At 36.9% G+C, this 21277-nt stretch overlaps 1 protein-coding gene across 8 annotated transcripts in view; it reads left to right on the top strand.

Moving 5' to 3' along the window:
* Nucleotides 1-21277, top strand: part of LOC150109436 (putative nudix hydrolase 6) — a 149150-nt gene that overhangs the window by 9978 nt on the left and 117895 nt on the right. The window lies entirely within an intron of this gene.

Below are 21277 nucleotides of genomic sequence, written 5' to 3'. Positions count from 1 at the left end.
GTTTTTCTCCAAGATACTTAATTTTTCAGTCTGTAAACTCAAGAAAATCAATCATAGAATCCACACTATTTCAGACAATAACATTGTGTTAGGGAACATGAGGTGGCATGCCATATCTTCACTGGATGCTACTTAAAATTAGTGATAGTTTTGGGCCATCTATCTCTGATTTGCTACCAGTGGAGATCGAACTGCTCACTCAGTCTCCAAAAGTTAGAGCGAAAATGGCCTCTCCTACTCCTTATAAGGGAGTAAAAGGCATTAATGGATTTTTTTTTTTGCTATTTAATCATAAAAAGAAAAGTGAGCAGGTGCCTCTGCATTTCTCTTCTTACCCTCTTGTCCACACAACAACCCTTCATGTGTAGATCAGATAGTTAAAAAAAAGTGGAAAGGTTATGTTTGTTTATATAGTATATTATACTTAACAAATTATTATTATACTGTTAAGTATATTATACTTAACTATTAAAAAACAGATAATAATAATAATAATACATAATAATGTATTATTTTTATAAGTCCTTAACCTTGTTCTTAACAGAATAGCAAGGTTAAGGACTTATTGTGGGAGGGTACTCCACGCAACCAATTATCTATATTTTATTTCCATTTAAAAATAATGTTACTGTTTACACTCTACGCCATATACACATAATGCCATCTGTGGCCTACGAGTAGAATTTTTTTTTTTTGCCTGTAAATTGTGCAATTGTAGTCTGGCTGATTTGCTTGTATGCAGGATGAAAAATATGAGCTTCCAGGAGTAAAATACTGTAACCTCTACATGTCACAATGAGAACTAAACTCATATCTTTTCTAATCCAACTTGAATTTTGAAGTGCAGGTTGCATAAGCCACACAACAGCACACCCAACTAAAATGAGAATGTGATGCCACTGGTGTGTGTGTGTGTGTGTATCACACAGCAGTTACTTCAGGTCTGAAGTAACGTTTCTGGTGGCTGAGTGGGGAAAAACTCTTTCTAAGTATATCTTCAATCAGTTCCTAAGTTAGTCTAGGAAAGCAGGTTTTTCTCCAAGAAACTTAATTTTTCAGTCTGTAAACTCAAGAAAATCAATCATAGAATCCAAATCCAATATCCAAATTAAAAATGAACACAGTAAAAGAACAGTCATTAATTCTTGTAACAAGTACCCAGAGAGTTCATCAGTAGTTGCTGTCATTTTACCTTACTTAAAAAAGGTATGTAGCCACGTGAGAATGGCTACATACTTCCATTATCTAGGTAACCTGAAAAAAAAAAAAAAAAAGACTGATTCTGGTTGCTAACTAGAGGAACTCTCTGGGTACTTGTTAATCCTGGTGCTCTAGAAATTGATGATAGAATGCATGTTATTTCAGACAGTAATATATAGTGTTAGAGACCATAAGATAGCAGCACTTATATGCTATGCTTCCTGGATGCCTATTAAAATCATTGATGAAATTGGGTCATCTATCTGATTGGATAAGGGTGAAGATTTGTACTCTTCAAATGTTAGAGCTAAATGGTCTTGCATACTCCCTTTGTGCAATAAAAGACATTTTGCAGATTTATTCATTTATAAGAAAGTTACAATATTGACATAACATATACATCTCAAAAATAACCAAACATTGTTTTTTCTTCTAAACAAAATATTCATTATTCTGCTTTCATCAAGCCCAACACATCCACTATCAGAGGTAGCTGTGGTGGATTTCATTCTCGTCACAAGAATAGAACTCAGGCCATTTCCATTTGAGGGTGCAGTGTCCTGTCATTCTTCCAGATGCACTATGGAGGCAGTTATACAGTATGGTGCAAAAAAAAAAAAAAACCAGTATTAAACTTTGACACCCTCTTCAGTACATGCACTATGAGATATGCTATGCCATTCAGCTGCATGTGCATTAACAGAAGAGCACATGTAGAATTTATGCTATTATGTTTAGCTTTAGCAGTGGTGTTGAAGTTGGAAGAAAAGACATTTATTGTTGAGCATTATTTTCTTTCATGGAGTTGGTAGAGCAAATGGTCAAAGCCTATGACATGCTTGTGAGCAGTTTGTTCATCGTTTTTGTAAGCATGCCCCCAATCATTAATTTGATTAATGATTGATCCTTGATTAACGCAATCATTGCATTCATCAAGAGGTTCCAACATATCAGGTGTGTTCTGCTGCAATGCAAAGGGCATTCGGGGAGACCATGAACTGTTAACACAAATGAGGATCACAGGCATGTGCTGAAGCAAGTGTTATATTTACGAAATGCAATCAATGCTTAGGGGAGACCACACTCCTACCAGGTGCGTCCCCTGGGTGGCGGATGGGGGAAACCCAAATGGGTTGCTCTGAATAAAGAGCCATGGACCAAAGGATGTAGCAGAGACATGGCAAGCTGGCTACATTATTATGCTAGTAACTTTCATGAGCAGGAGAAAGTCTACAAACTGAGATAATGCTACTGCGTATGGGACAACCGAGGTGCCTACTCGATGACCACATAAAGTAGGTGAGAAATCAGCAATGTGGTCAGCCAAGGATGTGAAACATTTAGCCACCCTCAACATAAGATCACTATACCGACCTGGAAAATTGCAATTAGTCCAGGAAAATTTAAAAAGACTGAAATGGAGTATTTTAGGTTTATCAGAGACACATTGGTGTGGAGATGGATTCATGGATTTACCAGAAGGAAGACTGTACTTCTCAGGAAGAAAAGATAACAGACACAGAGAAGGAGTTGCATTATTAATTGAAAAGAAACTTACACACTCAGTAATTGAAATAAATCCAGTGTCTCCTAGAATAATCACAGCCAAACTTCAAGCAAAAGAAAAAGGTCAAACAATTAAAATAATCCAAATATATGCACCAGACAGTAACCATTCAGAGGAAGAAATAGAAAATTTCTATGAAGAACTACAACAGGAAATAGATAATCCCAAAAATAGAGAACTCATGATAGTGATGGGGAAATTTGGATACGGAGAGCTTAATGACAGACGAGAACAATTACTCCACTTCTGTAAAGCAAACGATCTAATGATTACAAACACATTGTTCTATCAATGGCCTAATAATAAATATACATGGACATCCTCAGATGGTAATATAAAGAACTACATAGACTATATCATCATAAACAAACAAACAATGGAAAAGATCGGTAAATAATGTACGAACATTAAGAAGTTTTGATTTTGACACTGACCACGAAATATTAACTGCCAAAGTGAAGACAAAATTCAACGGGAAAAACAATATCAGAAAAGAAGAAAATATCAACCTATCAAAACTAAAAGATAGCTCAAACTGAAGTCGATTTTTAGAACAGATGTGCTTGAAATTAAAATCCTCCATCTTCCAGAACAGCAGAAAATACTGGGAAGTAGGAAAAGAAACAATGTTTTCAATTACAAAAAACACTCTAGGTTCCAAATCCAAAATAAACAAACAGCAGATAACCCAAGAAATCATAGCTACCATAGAAGAGAAAAGAGAGGCCAACAAAACAATGAAGAGAATAGAGAAAAATACAGATTGTATTTTTTGCATAAGTTGATAACCTATGCAAAAAAGCCAAAGAAAAATGGTTAGAAGAAAAAGCTAAGAAATGCCAAGAAGCATACCAACAAAACAACCTAAAAGTCTTCCATGATACTGTAAGAGAAATTACAAAGGAATTCTCAGCAAAAGCAGTAACAATGATAAACAACAAGATGACTGGAACCGGGAATATTGAATATATAAGAAAAATCTGGTCAAACCATTTTAAGACTATCTTCCACCTAGGAAACAAAACTACAATGCCAACAATAGAAGAAAATAATGATCACCCAAAAATTTTACAAGAAAAGTTAGATACCCAATAAAACAGATGAAAAACAATAAAGCACCAGGCATTGATACTATCCCTACTGAACTGTGTCATATGGAGGCAGCATATCAATAGAATATTTAACAACCCTATTCAGTAAAATTCTACAAGCAGGAGAGATCCCAGATGACTGAAGAACTGGAAAGATCATCCCGATATACAAGAAAGGAGACAAAAGATACTGCAGAAATTACAGACCAATCAATTTACTCCCTCACACCTATAAAATATTCATCAGAATTATACAAAATAGATCAAAAAACACCTATGAAGAAATGATAGGCATAGAACAATCCGGTTTCCGAGGAAACTATTCAACAATAGACCAAATTTTCACATTGCACCAACTAGCAGAGCTCAGCTGGGAAGACCATAAATAACTATATTGTTGTTTTGTGGACTTTAAACAAGCTTTCGATAACATCAACAGAGAAATCCTTCTTAAAATTCTACTAGAAAAAGCAATAGACAAATATATAATACAGTTTCTGATAAAATATTACTCTAAGACAAATGCAATAATTAAAAAGGACACATTCACAACAGAACCCATAGAGATCCAGAAACGAGTAATGCAAGGATGCCCATTATCCCCATGCCTATTGAACATATATCTAGAAAGAATTGTAAAGAAGGCAATATACAATGAGCCTGGAATCATTGTCAATGGTTTAAACATAAACAATATCAAATATGCAGATGATCTCGTCCTTCTTGCAACCCCAAATGAACTACAAGCTAAACGAAAACCTGTAAAACATGACATGACAATAAATATACAAAAGACGAAAGTGATGAAAATAGGGAGGAACGGAACTACCATCTCAGCCACCCTAAACGGAGAACAAATAGAACAAGCAGACAACTTCATATACCTTGGATCAAAACTAACAGAAACAATAGATGAACTCAAAGCAATCAAACACAGAATAGCGATAGGATGGACCACCATGGGAAAATTACAGAAAGTCTGGAAAACAAACAAGATATCTAAGCAAGCCAAAATCAAATTATATGAAGCAATAATTATACCAGCAGTCATCTGTGGAGCAGAAGCGTGGACAGTTAAAAAAAGAGAGGAGAAAAAACTGCTGGCATTTGAAATGAAATGCTTAAGAAAAATAAATAGAACAAGTTGGATAGAAAAGAAAACAAACATCACAGTCAGACAAGAACTATTGTATGAAAAGGCAATAATCGAAAAAATTAGAAAACAACAACTGAGATGGTTTGGACACACTGTACGTATGGACGCAGATAGACTTCCTAACATCCTAATCAATACTTTTCCAACTGAAAAAAGAAGACCCCGGAAGACCAAGAATTATCTGGCTGAAATTAATAAAGAACATCTCGGGATGCAGAACATATAAGGAACTTTTTCGAATAGCAAGGAATAAAGAAGACTGGAAGATCCTGCTCAAGAGAAGACTCAACCCATCTTAGACGGAAGAGAAGAAGAAGAATCAATGCCGAAAAGCGGAAAAACTTGGAATACCAAGGTGGCCACTGCAGAGAATCCTTAAGGAACTGGGTGCCTTTTTATATATGGATTACACTGCATGGTGGGAATACTGTGCACATGTGCTGGCAAATATCTAAGAAGGTCCATCCTTCCTCCATAATGTCTTGTTCTCAGACGAATCGCATTTCCATCTAAGCAGTCATGCGAACAGACAAACCTACTGGTTTCTTGGTTTCCCAATACATGAATTTGTCCAAGAGAAATCTCTTCACAGCAAGGTCACCTATGCGGTTTTCGGCCATGGCATAATTGGACTCTGCTTCATTGAGAGGGTGGTGTAACCATGACCTTGAATAGCCAATGCTACATCAAGAATGTGTTGGTTCCGTTCACTCAGAATTTGCATAGGGTGTGTAACGCAAAAATCATTCTGTTTCATGCACAGGTATTTCAACAGGAAGGAGCAACCTCTCACACATCATATGGTTCTAGAGTCCACTTATCAGAACATTTCCCCAGGAGGCTCATTTCAGGATTCATAGAGTTCCTGTACCTTTATTTGACCAAAATTCTGCTGATAGTTGTAGATGTACATATCATCACGTGTGAACATATATTTCTTTGTTAATAAACCTATTTATTCCATAACATATATCGTTGTAGTTCAGTACTTTTTTTGTGTGTGTCATACTATATTGTTTTAATCCTTTACCCAAGATACACAAACAAAGTTTCTTGAAATGCTTACAACTATCTGTACTTTATTTCTAAATCACTTAGGGAATTGAACAACGTAGATCCGAATATAAATTAAATTATACTTTAATAAATATCTCCGATATTTCGGCAACGTCATGTTGCCATTTTCAAAAGGAACTTACAAAAAAAGGCACGTGCACGCAGGCACTACACAGTAACTGAGAATGAAGATATGAAACTATCGTTCTCCTAGAAGTCCTGATGGTGCCCTCTAGCAAGCTAAGTAGGTGTTCTTGGCCATTGGGCTGAAGGTCTGCTGATGTATGCCTCCCAAATTTGAGGCAGTCGCATACAACCAAATTTGTTGAGGTTTGGGGCAAGGCTGATTCCATAAATAGTCTTTCGAATTTGTATTTGCTATGGTGTATTACTGTAGCTTTCTTCCACCGTATTCTGTGGTGTGTATCCAGAGCATGGTCTGCAATACCAGAATGGCTGTACTTGTGAAACCGGATGTAGTCCTTGTGTTCAGAAATTCTGATATTCGCTGTCCTGCCTGTTTGGCAAAAGTACGACAGTTTACAACTGCAAGGGACCTGGTATACACCAGGTAGGTGTAGGGGAAGTGGTGGTTGTTACTGTAGCTTTCTTCCACCATATTCTGTGGTGTGTATCCAGTACTTTATATAGATGCTGATGACATTAGATTGGTTGCCTTAGTATCCTATAATACAAAAACATTATAGAAAGGAACCTCACCCAGACTGATTTCACTGTATAAGTATAGAAATGATCTTCAAAAACTAGGTGATTCTTCAAATCACTCTGACCTCAATGAGTGACCGAAAAGGATCATTTTAACTCGTCACTCTAGGATACTCAAGGGCTCACTTTAGTGACTATGGGAGTGGCAAACCTGAGATACCTGATACTGGATCATGCCTGCCTTCATGTAATAAATGTGTTATATCACCTGTATTCTGGTCCCTACTCTTCTTTCTTTCTTTTCTTTCTTGCTCCTTCCCTCAGTGCTATTAGAGTATTTGTGGGCTAGGGGTGAATTTTTCCTATTTTACTATTTCTTTTCATCTTATGCACTGGGAATCTGCCTTCTCTCCCAGGTATTTGCCTCACCTAGTAGGCTGAAGTTACAACCCACTTGGCCAACATGGGTTGAATTGGGACCCAAATCCCTCAAATATGTGGAAAGGGACTATGCAACCCTAGCACTATTTTCTTGCAGTGACTTAACTCCAAAATCTTAATATGTTGTGCTTTATAATACATCTCATGTTGCATCAGTTGTCATGCAGAATAATCAGAGACATATTCAGGGCTTAGGCAGAGGGTCCTGTTCGAGAAGTATATTCCTTTTCCAACACCACAAGTTGCTGGGAACAAGGAATAGAAAACTATCGGATTAACATTAGAAACGAACTTTGCATAGGCACATGGAATGTACGAGGTCTTCGGATGGGTATATTGTCTATAAAGATTGATATTGTCCGTAAAGAGATGGAATGGTATGAAATTGACATTCTGGGAATTACAGAGACCAGATGGAATGGAGAGGGTCATTTCAAAAGATAGGATGGTAAGCTAGTTGTTTATTCAGGAGGTGACTCAAAGCATTATGGGTAGCTGTGGTACTGAGGAAAGTTCAGGCAAGAGCTCTTCTTGGTCATAATCTGTTAATGATAAGATTCAGTACTAGAGGAATTCTACAAAAAACCTGTAGACTGTATTGGACTACCTACCAAGGAGGGATGTACTTTTCATCTTAGGGGACTTGAATGCCAAAGTGGGAAAAAGTATGAGAGTTAGGCTTAAGTGTGGCATGTTTAGTTTGGATGAATAGAACACTTGTGGTGAAAGATTGACGGAATTTGCCCATGTAAACAGATTTGTTATTACCAATATCTGCTTCCAGAAACATACATGACGGACATCTAACATTGATAAGTCAAGACACCAGATTGATTACATCCTGGCTTTCCAACAGTGGAAGACAAGCATCTTTGATGTGGATACCTGTTCTGGAGGAGGCTGTGGCACTGACCATCAGTTAGTAAGAGCCAAAGTAAGACTGAGACTCCGAAAAACTTAAGAGTCAGGCTCATCCCACTAGACTGGATGTCAGAGTAATCCCTAGTGGGTTCACAGAAGAAATGTCAACATGGATTGGATGATCTTTTGGAGAGAGGAGAAATCACCTGAAATGCTCTGGGAAGGAGTCAGTGTTATAATAGAAGATAGAGTCAAGAAGTACCTAGGCCCAATTAAGACCAAGAGATCCAGGATATCAGATTCAAGACTGGATCTGATTGAAAGGAGGTGGTTGGAGAAACAAAGAGACACAAGCATTGACAAATACAGGAGATTACATAGAGAAGTCAGAAAAGCCATCAGATAAAACAAAGAAAATTTCTATGCCAAATAAATGTGAACAGATAGAGTTCTAGAAGAGCCACAATTATAAAAAGAGGTTTCATTTAATTCATGACCTAAATCACAAGTTGAATCCTAAATTGAATATCATGAAAGACAGATATGGAATAGTACTAACAGAAGAATGAAAATCAAAAAGATGGAAAAGCACTGTGAGAAAACTATACAGCAAAGAGGATAAGGAAAATTTGGAGGAGCCCTTTCACCAGGAATATTTTGATTTGAAAACATTTTCCACTTAGGCATGTGATTGAAAGAGCACTTAAACAGCTTAACAACAATAAGGCCCCAGGTACAGGTGGAATCCCAGAAGAGCTAAGGTTACACTGGATGAAAGAAGGGATGAAAGTATTTCATAGATTGATTACAAGGATATGGAAGACAGGATCATGGCCTCAAGACTGAAAGAAGTCAGTTTTCATATCACTTCATTAGAAGGAAGATATAAGGATTACAAAAACTATAGAACTATTAGTTTAATCTCTCATGTAAGGAAGATTTTATTAAAGATCATTCTAAATGGGATTGAGACATAGATGCCATAGGAACAAGCAGATTTCAGGAAAAGCATGGTTACCAGAGATCAGATTCTTTTGTCTTAGACAGATCATTTATACTAAAAAGTATAAAGAATTTAGACTCCTTTATAGTAATGTTTCAAAAACTATTCCAAAGCTTTTGACTGTGTCCAGCATATGAATTTGAGGGAGGTAATGAAAATAATGTATTTTTTTTTCTCAAACACATTATCAGGTTGATGTTTTCTTATGAAAGGTAATGAAAATAACTATTTTTCGTTTTTTCATTATTTTCATGAGGTAATGAAAATAATGGGTTGTTCTCAACACGTTATCAGGTTGATGGCTAATGTGTACAGTAAGGAAGAAGCCACAGTAAGAACAGGTGTTGAATTAACTAATTGCTTCAGGTCAGCAAGGGAATTAGGCAAGGTTGTTTACTTTCTCTTCACTTATTTAGTATCTATGCAGAGGACATCATGCATGTAGCATTGGATGAGCTTAACACAGAAATTAGGATAGGTGGCAAATTGATCAGTAATTTTGAGGTATGCTGATGATACAGTATACCTTGTAATGACAAGAAACAGCTAGGAATGAATCCTTGACAAAATTAATAATCAGTTAGAACAGAGGACTTCAACTCAGTCCAAATTCTGGACTGAGTTGAAGTCCTTTTTTTCCTTTGAGAAAAAAAGGACTTCTTTTCTCAAAAGAAGTCCTTTTCAAATTCTTTGTCTTGACAAAGAAGCAAGACAAAGAATTTGGTTCTCAAAGGAAATATTGACAAAGCTCCTGAAAAACAATTGTACCTAAATAGATAAAGAATTAAAGAGATTGGAGTACCTGGGATCCATTACTAATGTGAAGAATTGCTGTACAGAAGGATGAAATTCCTTCTGTACAGCAATACAGATAGATCTATCTCCATAGGAATGATGTTGGGGATTCTGGATGCAGCTGTTTTACCAACAGCGATTTATGGATGTGGAACTTGGAACCTAAAGAAGTCTAGTGTTATAGAAGGCGATTTAGGATATCATATACTGAAATGAAGTCAAATGGATGAATGCTAGAAAGGATCTGTAGAACAACAGACAGATGGAAGGAGTACTTCTCAAAACAGTAATAGAAGGTAACATTCCTGGAAAAAGAGGAAGGGGTAGATCTTAATTTAGATGGATGGATGGATAGATGGGGTGTGTCTGAAGTGGCTGATCTTCAGAGAGTTCAAACCTGAGGACTGGTGTGGAACATTACTTAACAATGGAGTGACCATATGGCATGTGATGATGTCCAGTGAATAGATAGAATAGAATACTCAGTGATAGTTCCATCACATAACACCTGCAAAACGCTTGGACTTAACCTGGTTACAGTCAGAAGTCCACCACCAGCCTCTGCAAGTAGCCAGCATAAGAAACTTCTGCAATGAGACACAACATGAAAAGAAAAAAGATAATGACAACTGAGTAATTTACCAGTAAATATTGAGGTTGTCAGGTGGGCCTCAGTAAAGGTTGAAATTGGTCTGGGCAGATATCTTTTCCATAATCTTTTTTTTTTTTTTTTTTTCAATTATAATAAATGTGATTTTACAAGAAGGAATGATTTCACAAAGCATCGTTTTTTATATATATAATTTTTTCCAGTCATTTCTTTACTTGTTGAAGCTTTATTTCAGATTAATTTTGTTTCAGAATTTGTCACGCTTCATTTCTGACAAAAATGAAATATATTTATGAACATTTAAGCTCCTGTTTCGCAACATATAATTACTGTGATTTTCTTCTTCTCCAAACATAACTCTTGCCCAAACTATCTTGTGAGAGGTTTCAACTACACTTGGCTATGCTTTATGCTGGAAATGATTTCATATCCACTTTACTCAATATAAATGCATATAATAGTAGTATAAAATTAAACAATATAACAGTATATAAATGATGTGGACCACTATAACTTATAGTCATCCCAGCCAGACTTATTACTGCATTCTGGTTTGAACTTCAGCTGGGCACCTATACTGTCCACCTCAACTGCCCAAACTGTATCTTACACAGTTCTTTCTGCTACAAGAGTGAACTTATATTCATCTAAACATCCCATGTCGGAGAGTGCAAAAGCCTTGAATCCTCCTACTTCATTTGATCTGCTTTGGGTTAAAATTTCCTCATCAGATCATGCTGCATTCATTTATGGTTTTATCATTCTCCAGATTCTTATAACAACTCCGACCTCTTTGACTACCAATCTCTGAATCACAGTTTTCTGCATTCAAAATACCCAGATAATCAGGTCATCTTCCTGGGGTATTTCAGTATTCACAACTCAAACTATTTTCTCTTCTCTGGCTGCACTTATCAAGTGAGCAAGGTTGTTGAGGTATTTACCATTAGCAACTACCTAACAGATAGTCCATCTTCCTACCAAAATACCAAGCAACCCTTATCATAATGCCAACATCCTTGAACTCTTTGCAACAAGATCCTCTATCATACACACTGGATATCAATTTTCCTCTTAGTAACTCAGACCACAACTCTAAGTTTCCTTCACCATGGAGCAACATTCACTCAACAATTCTCAGTCTCATATCCTTTGTCATTGCAGGGCTACCAGACGGAATGATCTCTGTTACTTTTGCTCCTTTCTATCGGCACACTGTTATCTCCTGATTCTTACACCTGCACAGAAATAATCCTCATTGAAACATCCTCTCATCCCTTATTCCATCCAAAATTTCTAACCATTATCCAAGTCTTGGTCTCCAACAATGGCATCAAAGCATTCCAAAAAAAAAAAAAAAAAAAATCTTATTCAGGGTGAAATCAGGAGAGTTTCAGAGCAGAAAGGCACGTAAGATCTACTAAAAATAGATAATGAATGATTCAAGAGCAGCGCTGTATGGAGATTAAGTTATTAGAGATACTGTGAATGAGAAGGTGCACAAAATGTGTTTTCCTGGAAGTAGAATAAGCAGAGTGATTGAGCATTGGATGTAAAACATTTGGTAGTGGTAGTTGAAAACAATGATTTGGTTTGGGAAAAGAAGAATGCATATCAGGGGGTTGTTGAAGGGGTAAAAGATGACCATGTTGTAGAAAGGTGGTTGACTGATGAGTTGAGATGGTGAGTGAAGCTCATGCATGGTACATTGGTGAAATTGTATGATTAGAAAGGAGTGCACTTATGACAAACATATTGGATAAATTTGAGGGATGGATGATACTGTATAAGAGATGTGGACTACATTTAATGGTTGTTTTGGTGTGAATTAGCTGGTGTGGTTATTTCTGGAAGGAAGACTAATAACTGCATTAAATAGAAGATCTGGGAATGTAAGAGGTGACTTGAAAAAGCAGGAGAAGTAGGGCAAGAGAGCTTGTGAAGAGGGGGGGGGGTTGATTGGCATGAGTGAAGGAAATGAGTGAGAGCAGGAACACAAGACAAACAGGAGGGGGAAGAGTCAGAGTAGACAGGAAGTTAATATGTAATTAGACAAGCAAGGATTATGGCCTGAGATGTAGGGGGAGAGAGAGAGAGAGAGCATTTTGATCTGGAGAAGATTGCAGGAACCATAGAGGAATAGATGATAGGGTGACAGTATGAAGGAGTCGCATCCGAGAAGTAGTGTGAGCAAGACTTGTTAAAGAACTAAAAATGAGCTATTATGTTTATTTATAAATACCAGAAGTATCCAAAATAAAGGGGATGAAATTGTTGCACTAATTAGGTTCATTTATCCAAAAATTATTAGAATAAGTGAGACGTGGTTGTATGGATGAGGATGACATCCTGACAGAGATGGGGATATGTTTTTTTTTGGTAAAGACAGACAGACAGAATAGAAAGGGAGCAAGAGGAGGAATGCTGAGAAGTTACACCTATCCAAGGTCAAGATGTAAGGTATATTCACATTGTCATCTAATGGATATGAATAGACTACCATCTGATAATTATCATTCTTCAGCCAAACTACAATCTAATCTTAAGAGGATTTTCATACCCCCACCTTAAGCGGATTTATGAACAAACATCTTCAAAACTATAATCTGCATACTACATTATGGAAAATTATGGAGAAAACTACTGACCCAGGGTGTAACTTTAGCAAACCATGTAGATTGTAGTGCAGCTTGTTTCTCTGTATATATATATATATATGTATGCTCCAGATGATGACCTTGATATGAAGGTTGAAACGTCGAGTGTTCATTTTGGTTTATATTAAACTAAAGTTTTGCTCTAACATGGTAGTTGTCTCCATAATTTTCCATAATGTATTCTGATCACTATGTAAGCATGAAAGAAAGGAATCAGCATGCTACTTTCAAACCAGCGCTAAAGTTATATTCTCTGCCATCTACTAAAGATAAATTGCCTTCACTATCCTTACCTGGTGTTTATTAAGTACCTTGTTCCTGTTGACTTTGCTGTTTTGAGCAGACTAGCACCATTCTGCTAAGATCAGCATCCAAGAATACAAAGATTACATATGATTTCTAGAAACACAGGGTTTCGGCCTTTCTTCTCATGCCATCGACACTAGACATAGACTTTATTAGGTCAGACAAAGATTTTGCACTACAGTAGATTTAAATTCAATTATCTATTCCTTGATACATGCAAAATTCTATGTCATTGTCCTAATCTTATTCAAAAGCACTGTATGTCTATCTCCAAGTTTTGGGAAGCATTTATAGAAATATGTGGAAGACATAATAATACTTTGAAAAAATGATTTAGCATGTAAATAAATAAGAATCTATTAACATTTCTCTATGTTTTGCTCACTGTAACAAGAGCATCATTTAAAAAGAGAGAGCAAAATAATTGGTTCCAAGCATGAGCATACTCTTCCACATATTTCAATCACAGTTGAGTGAACAAGAGAAAACACTTATTAAAGTTCCAGGAAACCAGGTATAAAATTAATTTTAACTTACACAATTTTTCCTGGAACTTTAATAGTGTTTTCTCCTGTTCACTCAACTGTGATTGAGATATGTGTCAGAGTATGCTCATGCTTGGAACCAATTATTTTGCTCTCTCTTCTTAACTGATGCTCATGTTGCAGTGAGAAACATATAGGAGTGTTTAATAGATTCTTATTTATTTACATGTTAAACTGGTTTTTTTTTCAAAATATTATTATGTCTGCCACATATTTTTAACAACTTTTCCACTTCTTTCGGTGAGTCCCGAGGAGTGGAGAAAGTCTGTTGCAACAGACTCTTGTACGATAGGTATTGCGTGAACAATGGCTACTATGTGAATAATGGATCTCTCACGATGAGTCTTCTGACTCCATGGAGATACCTGTATTATAATAATAACAATATAATAATAATAATAAATAAGGATGGTATGTCAAGACTACCATGAGCTTCCTGGAACATTCGATTAAGACATACAGTAATATTCTATTGCTTCCTCCTTCCTTACTAACATAAAGTTTACTTAATTCTTTGCTTACCTCCTGTTCAACTGCCATCATCTGAGATGATCATGTCCTCTCTTTACCCAAGACCCTCCCATGGAGTTAAAAAAAAAACTCATCATGGGAAGTCACTTTGTCATATACACAGTTCATCATATCATGCAAACACTACACTCTCAGGCTATGCATTCCAATCATTCAACTCTCTGTTCAAAAAACCTGCTTCTCCCTCCCTTGCTCACATTCTTCTTATACAGCTTCCAGGAATGACTGTTGTTCTCCCACCATTTTATGAAACTCTCTTCAATGTTAATCCTATAACAATCCCTTACCAACTTATACATCTCTATCATATATCATCCCCTCTTACTCCTATCCACTAGATTGCAAATTGTATCTTCTCAACCTTTCTTCATACTCAACATTCCAGAAATCAGAAACTACCTTAGTCAATTGTGGTTTGACCCTTTCCAGCATCTCTTCATCCTTTTGAAAACCAGGTGACCAATCCGTGTACAGTAATCCATATATAAAAGCCTTATACAAATTGAACCAGAATCTCCTTGCTTCAATAAGTCAGTATCATTGCCAATATTCGTATAGTTATCCTCACTATTTTGGCAATGTGTCCTCTAAATTTCAGATCCTTATCCACCATCACCCCAAGATCTCTTATTTCCTTCACCTCCGACAATATATCCCCAACAAGAGTAAATTCTACATCCCATCTTTGTTTTTCCAATTTTAAAAGTTTACATTTCTCAGCATTGAACTGGAATCCTCGCTCCCATGCTCATTCACTCTGTCTGTTCAAGCCTTTTTTGTAAGGCCACAACATCTGTCCTATTCCTCATAGTTGTTCCCAGCTTTGCATCATCTGAAAATAACTGAATATCCTCACTCAAATCTTCCTCAATATCATTAACATACAGATTAGACAGTAAAGACTCTGAAACAAACCCCTGAGACACATACCCAGTGACTTGCCTCTTCTGGGACATTGCTCTCCAATACACAATTTGCTTATACCTATCACATAGTTAATTTCCAATCCAGTGGACTAGTTTAATATCCAATCTGTTCCACTCTAGTTTGATTATCGACTTATCATGTGGTAATCTATCCAAATCCTTTGAAAAAAAAACTAAGTATACCACTGTGTATCCATCTCCTTTGTCCATTGAAGCCATCACCTTATTGTAATAAGCAAGTAGATTACTAAAACATGACCTCCCTTTAGCAAATCCTTGCTGTCCATCAAAGATAATACCAATACTGTCAATCTAATTCTGGATACTGGTTCTCACGAGATTCTCTAACACCCACCCCCTCCCCAATACACGACGTCCCTAAACATTTAACTACAATTATTATTATTATTACGGGTATCTCCATGGAGTCAGTAGACTCATCGCGGGAGACCCAAGCTAGCAAAACAATATCTGTCATATCTCTTCTTGAATTCATTTACAGATGAAGAGCTCACAACAAAGTCAAGCAATGAATTCCACTCATTCACCACCCTCCAGGCAAAAAACCTTGTTCTGACACCTTTGTTAACCACACTCTTCTTTAATTTCCAGAGATGACCTCTTGTTCTTCCATCACTATCACACAGCTGAAACATTTCCCCTGCATCAATCCTATAAAAACCTTTTAGTAATTTGAATGTTTCTATCATATCCCCTCTTCTTCGCCTATCAACCAATCTCTGCAATCCACAAGCTCTCAATCTATCAATGTAGGGAGCATTTTTTATATCACTCACCAACTTGGTCACTCTTCTCTGAACCCTCTCCACAGCCTCCTCATCTCCAAGGAATCCAGGTGACCAGACCTGAAACCTACAATACTTGACAACAGATTGGTCTGTAATATGACTTGAGTTCTGTCACTTTCCTTATGAAGTGGTAGAATCTTCCCTTCCTTCCACTCCTTTGGAACTTAACCCAGTGTATGACTCATATTAAACAAATATGTCAAGGCATATGCCAACTCCCTGGCACATTCCATCAATATACGTGATCAGTCTCTCCTCCTCATCCACTACTCTCAAACTCTCCATGATGTCCCATTCACAAGAATGAAAGACTTTTATGAACTGCTCGTTAAATATCTCAACTATATCCTCTGCAGCACTTATCCTTATACCATTTTCTCAAATCAGTGTCATCCTACCACAATCTTTTTTTTTTTTTTTAACTGACTACATGGGGAAAGATCGCTAGGATTTATTTTTATTTTATTTAATTTTTTATTATTAAGCTTCAGTAGCAAACTGCTGCTTATACTGCACTTTTGCTACCCTCTTACCAATTGAGTCACTCTCCTTGCCATTCCTTATTGAATTGATTATTACCACTCCTCTTATGTTACCTCCATAATACCTTCTTTCTCTGTATTGCATGTATCTTAATTCTTCATCAATCCATTTTACACTGCCTTATTTATCCTTCTGACCTTTGGAACACATTTAGACATTGCTTTTACAAGATAGTTCTTGAATATCACCCATTCAGCATTAATCTCCTTTCCACCCAGCTCCTCATTACATTCTACAGCTGCAAGCTGTCTTCTGAGCTTCTTATAGCCTTGTAGTTCTATATTATACCCTTTTCTCACATGGCTGCTAACCATCCAAGTAGCTGAAGGAAGATTTGACACCTCATTTATAATGATATCCTCTGATGAGATGATCAAATCCAAGCCACTCAATTCTTACCTGCCCTCTGTTACATACTGTCTGAAGTAGTTATCTCTCAAAAACTTGAGTAATTCATTTTATTTTTTTCCAATTGCTATCTCATCATCCCAGTCTATATTGCCAAAATTAAAATCATCCATAATAATCACCCTTTTCCTATTTGCTTTTCTAATTTGCTTATACATTTCACGATCGCTACCCTCCATCTTACCATGTCTATTGCAACAGCCAATGAAATATTTCATTCTATTCACCTCTATCTCACATCATACTGCCTCAAAACCACTATTTCCCCCTTCCCCCTTTCATCTATTCTTTTATGGACATAACTTTTTCTATCATCAATAGCACTCCACTTCTGTTTTTATGCTTTCTATCTTCAAGAAATATATCATACCCTTTCATCTCTATTCCTGTCAGGATGTCATCCTCATCCAACCATATCTCACTTATTCCAACAATTTTTGGGTGAACAAACTCAATCGATGTAACCATTTCATTTTTCTTGTTTCTGATACTTCTTTCATTCATATACAAACATAACACCTCATTCCTGGATAAGTTTCACTGACACCACTAATTAGATGTTAATTCTCCATACTTTCCTTGAGATTTCTTTTTCTCCTTACTCATCCCAGAATCTTCCTCAAATACAACTGTTTTCCTTACATCCCAGGTCATTCCCCCCCTTCTCATTTTGTCTACACATGCATTCACATCCTCTTGCAGCATCAACCTTTCTCACGCTGTGTTCTCCTGTCTGCTAGATCTCTGCATTTTCCCTGCAGAGATCTTGCAGACTTGTTTTCTCATTCTCTACACTAATGCTATCCACCTCTTCATTCCTAGCCACCACCTCAATCTCTCCTTCCTTACTCTCCCATTCTTTCATACATTGCTTCTTACTTACACAGATTCATTCTCTGCACTCATTACTCTCCCTTTTATCAGCAGCAGTCTCTAAAAATGACTCACAACAAAACTATTCAAATGCAGTCCATCACTATTATACAGTTCAGTTCATCCTTCAAACACATTCCATACATTAACAAACTTCACTCCTTTCTTTTCCCGCATTTCCTCTAACATATTCGTAAACCTTGCTCTACCCCTCATCACATCACTATCATACTGGGTATTATCACTATGTAAAGGAGTTGTTAGAAGAGGCAAAACTGAAGAGTGAGAAGGTGAAGATTGTAAGTCTCCTACTACTATGATATGAACTGAGGAGGACTGCGTTGATAACCACTGAATCTATATGTAGATTGTGCAGAATAAATAATGTAGGATTTGTGGATCTGTGGTCTGTGTTTGATGGAAAGAAAGAAAGATCTGTACAGATCCCAAAATCGTTCAGATGCTGATGGACTGCATCTGAACGATTTTGGTGTTAGGTGTTTAGAGAGCTTTGTTCACCAAGTATGCTGAAGTTGCAAATTCAGAGAAATTTAAGCAATTAGAGTGGAAGCAGGCGAGTGTGAGAATGACCAAGTGAGGAATATAGTCTCTCAATCAAAAATATTGAATAGGGTAGTCAATTCAGGAAGTAAAGGTGTGGATGGGGGCCTAAAGGGATGCTGTAGTTACTATATGCTAATGCCAGAAGTATCAGGAACAAGAGAAAGGAATTTTTGGCATTGGTTAGTGCAACCTCACCAAAGGTTATAGACAGTAAGACTTGGCTAACAGCAGATGATGTAGTTATATGGATAGGATGTGAAGGGTTTGAGATTAAGGACAGTAAGACAAAATATACAGTTCATTGTTGGTAGAGGCCAGGGTGTTTCACAGATGATCTGGAAGACATGCATCACCAAATTAGTATAATGAGTACCAGTCAAGTGATTATTATGGGGGACTTCAATTATGGAGATATAGACTGGAAGGGAAAAAATTCACATGGCAGGAAGGAAACAGAATTTATACACTTACTAAGAGATAATTACTTAAGGCAGCATGTGATGGAGGAGACTACGGGTAGAAAGGTATTGGTAGCAGAAGAGCTATCCATAACCAAGCTGATCACATTGCTTCCAATTGGTGAAAGTGACTATGCAGTCTTGACTTGGGAGATTGAGCAACATGAGGAAAATTCTGTCAAGAAGGGATATTTGTTGAACTACAAGTCAGGTGATTATGACAAACTTAGGAAGAAGCTTAAGTCTGTGCCATGGTATGAAACACTGCACGGTAAGGAGTGTTTTAATAGGGCATGGGATATAGTTAAGGGTCATCTAGAGGAAGCAGTATTAAATTGTATACCTAGGGTAAGAAGAGTTAATCAGATAGGTTTTAGATGAATGAATAATATCATTAATCACAAGCTGCAGAAGAAAATGCTGTGGAGGATATATAAAGAGAAAGGTGACCAGCAAACTCATGAACAGTACAAGGATCAGGCATGATAGGTGACCAGCATGGCAATTAAGGCAGAATCAGATTATGAGAAGAATCTAGCCAAGCAGGCCAAATGAAATCACAAAGAGTTCTTTTGTTATGTGGCAAGTAATAGGAAGAATTACTAGGAAGATTCACCTTAGTGAGTGATGATGGTCACAAGGAGACAGAAACGGATAAAATAGTTGAGTTACTAAGTGACCCCTTTGCAAGAGTATATCATCCTAGAGAGGTTACTGCTTTAACTTATGTTACAGATGCTAATGTGGGAACAGAGTGGATGAATAGGTTCTTAGGATATTGTAGAATCTCAGTGTAAATACAGCTGTGGGGTTAGATGGGTTATTAGCTTGGGTTTTGCAAGAATGTGCAAGGGTACTGGCAATGCCTTTGACTTGGCTCTTTAATTTAACTCTCAGCTCTGGTAGAGTTCCAAGGGAGTGGAAAGAGGGCAAAATAATTCCTTGCATAAGGGAGGTAATTTTTGGCCTATAATCTGCTATTGCTAAGACTGCAATAACAGGATTATAGGCCAATCAGTATCTCAAGTGTGGTGGTGGTAAAAGTATTAGAAAAATTGATGAAAAAGAGAATCCAAGAATGGGTAGATAAAAATATGAACTGTATGAGGATCAACATGGCTTAGTGAAGGGTTGGTCATGCCTTAATAATTTACTAACTTTTTATAATACAATAACAGCTGAGTTGGATAAAGGTAATGGCTACACGATGATTTTGCTGGATTTTGCAAATGCATTTGACAGAATACCACATGGAACTCTGTTATGCAAATTAGAACAAATGAGGATGGATATGACACTGGTTAAGTGGATAAGAGGGCAGCTGCTGAACAGATATCAGAAAGTGGTATATGGACGGGCAGAATCAAGGCGAAAACAGGTAACTAGTGGTTAGCCACAAATTTCAGTGCTGGAACCATTGAAAGATTGAAGGAAATATTCAGTTGTTTGCTGATGATCCCAAATTAAGTTGAGTAATAGTTAATAGGCCATATGTGAGAGTTTGTAGGATGATTTAAATAGGCTGTCAGTGTGGGCAAAAGATAATGGGTGTCAGTTTAATGTAGAGAAATGTAAACTTATGCATTTCAGGATAAATAGATTGCAAACCACGTATCACATTGATGGCATTGTACTCCAAGAAGTGGATGAAGCTAGAGATTTAGGGGTGGTGGTAGGCAGAGAGTTAAAGTTTAAAGGGACACATTGCTAATTTTGTTAAAATCACCCATAAGATTACTTGGGTATTGAAAAAAAAATTAACATTATTCCTCTTTATAAAGCCTTGATAATCCCACATCTCGATTACTATGTTCAAGTCTGGTCCCATGGGTTTCTTGGGGATGAAGCGGTTCAGAGGATCCAGTGGTGAGTGACCAAGATTAGTGAGTGGCCTGTGGAATGTTCCCTATGAGGATAGATTGAGGGTGTGTGGATTGCAGAAGTTAGTTGATAGGAGAAAAAGAGAGGATATGATAGAAACATTTAAGTTGTTTAAAGGGTTTTATAGGATAGATGCAGGGGGAAATGTTTTAGCACTTGGCTAGAGGGACCAAAACAAGGGGTCATTCATCGAAGTAGAATAAAGGTGTGGTTAGGAGGTATCAGGACCAGATTTTTTGCTTGGAGAGTTGCAAATGAGTGAAATGGATTGTTGGAGTCAGTTGTAAGTGCTTTGTCTGTTATGAGTTCAAGGAGAGGTATAATGGATTG

Source organism: Typopeltis vanoorti, chromosome 2 (genome assembly GCF_054136105.1).
Source record: "Typopeltis vanoorti isolate ZY-2024b chromosome 2, IOZ_Tvanoo_1.0, whole genome shotgun sequence".
Taxonomy (NCBI): Eukaryota; Metazoa; Arthropoda; class Arachnida; order Uropygi; family Thelyphonidae; genus Typopeltis; species Typopeltis vanoorti.
Note: the sequence above shows the minus strand (reverse complement) of the source record. Positions and strands in the feature narration are given on the sequence as shown.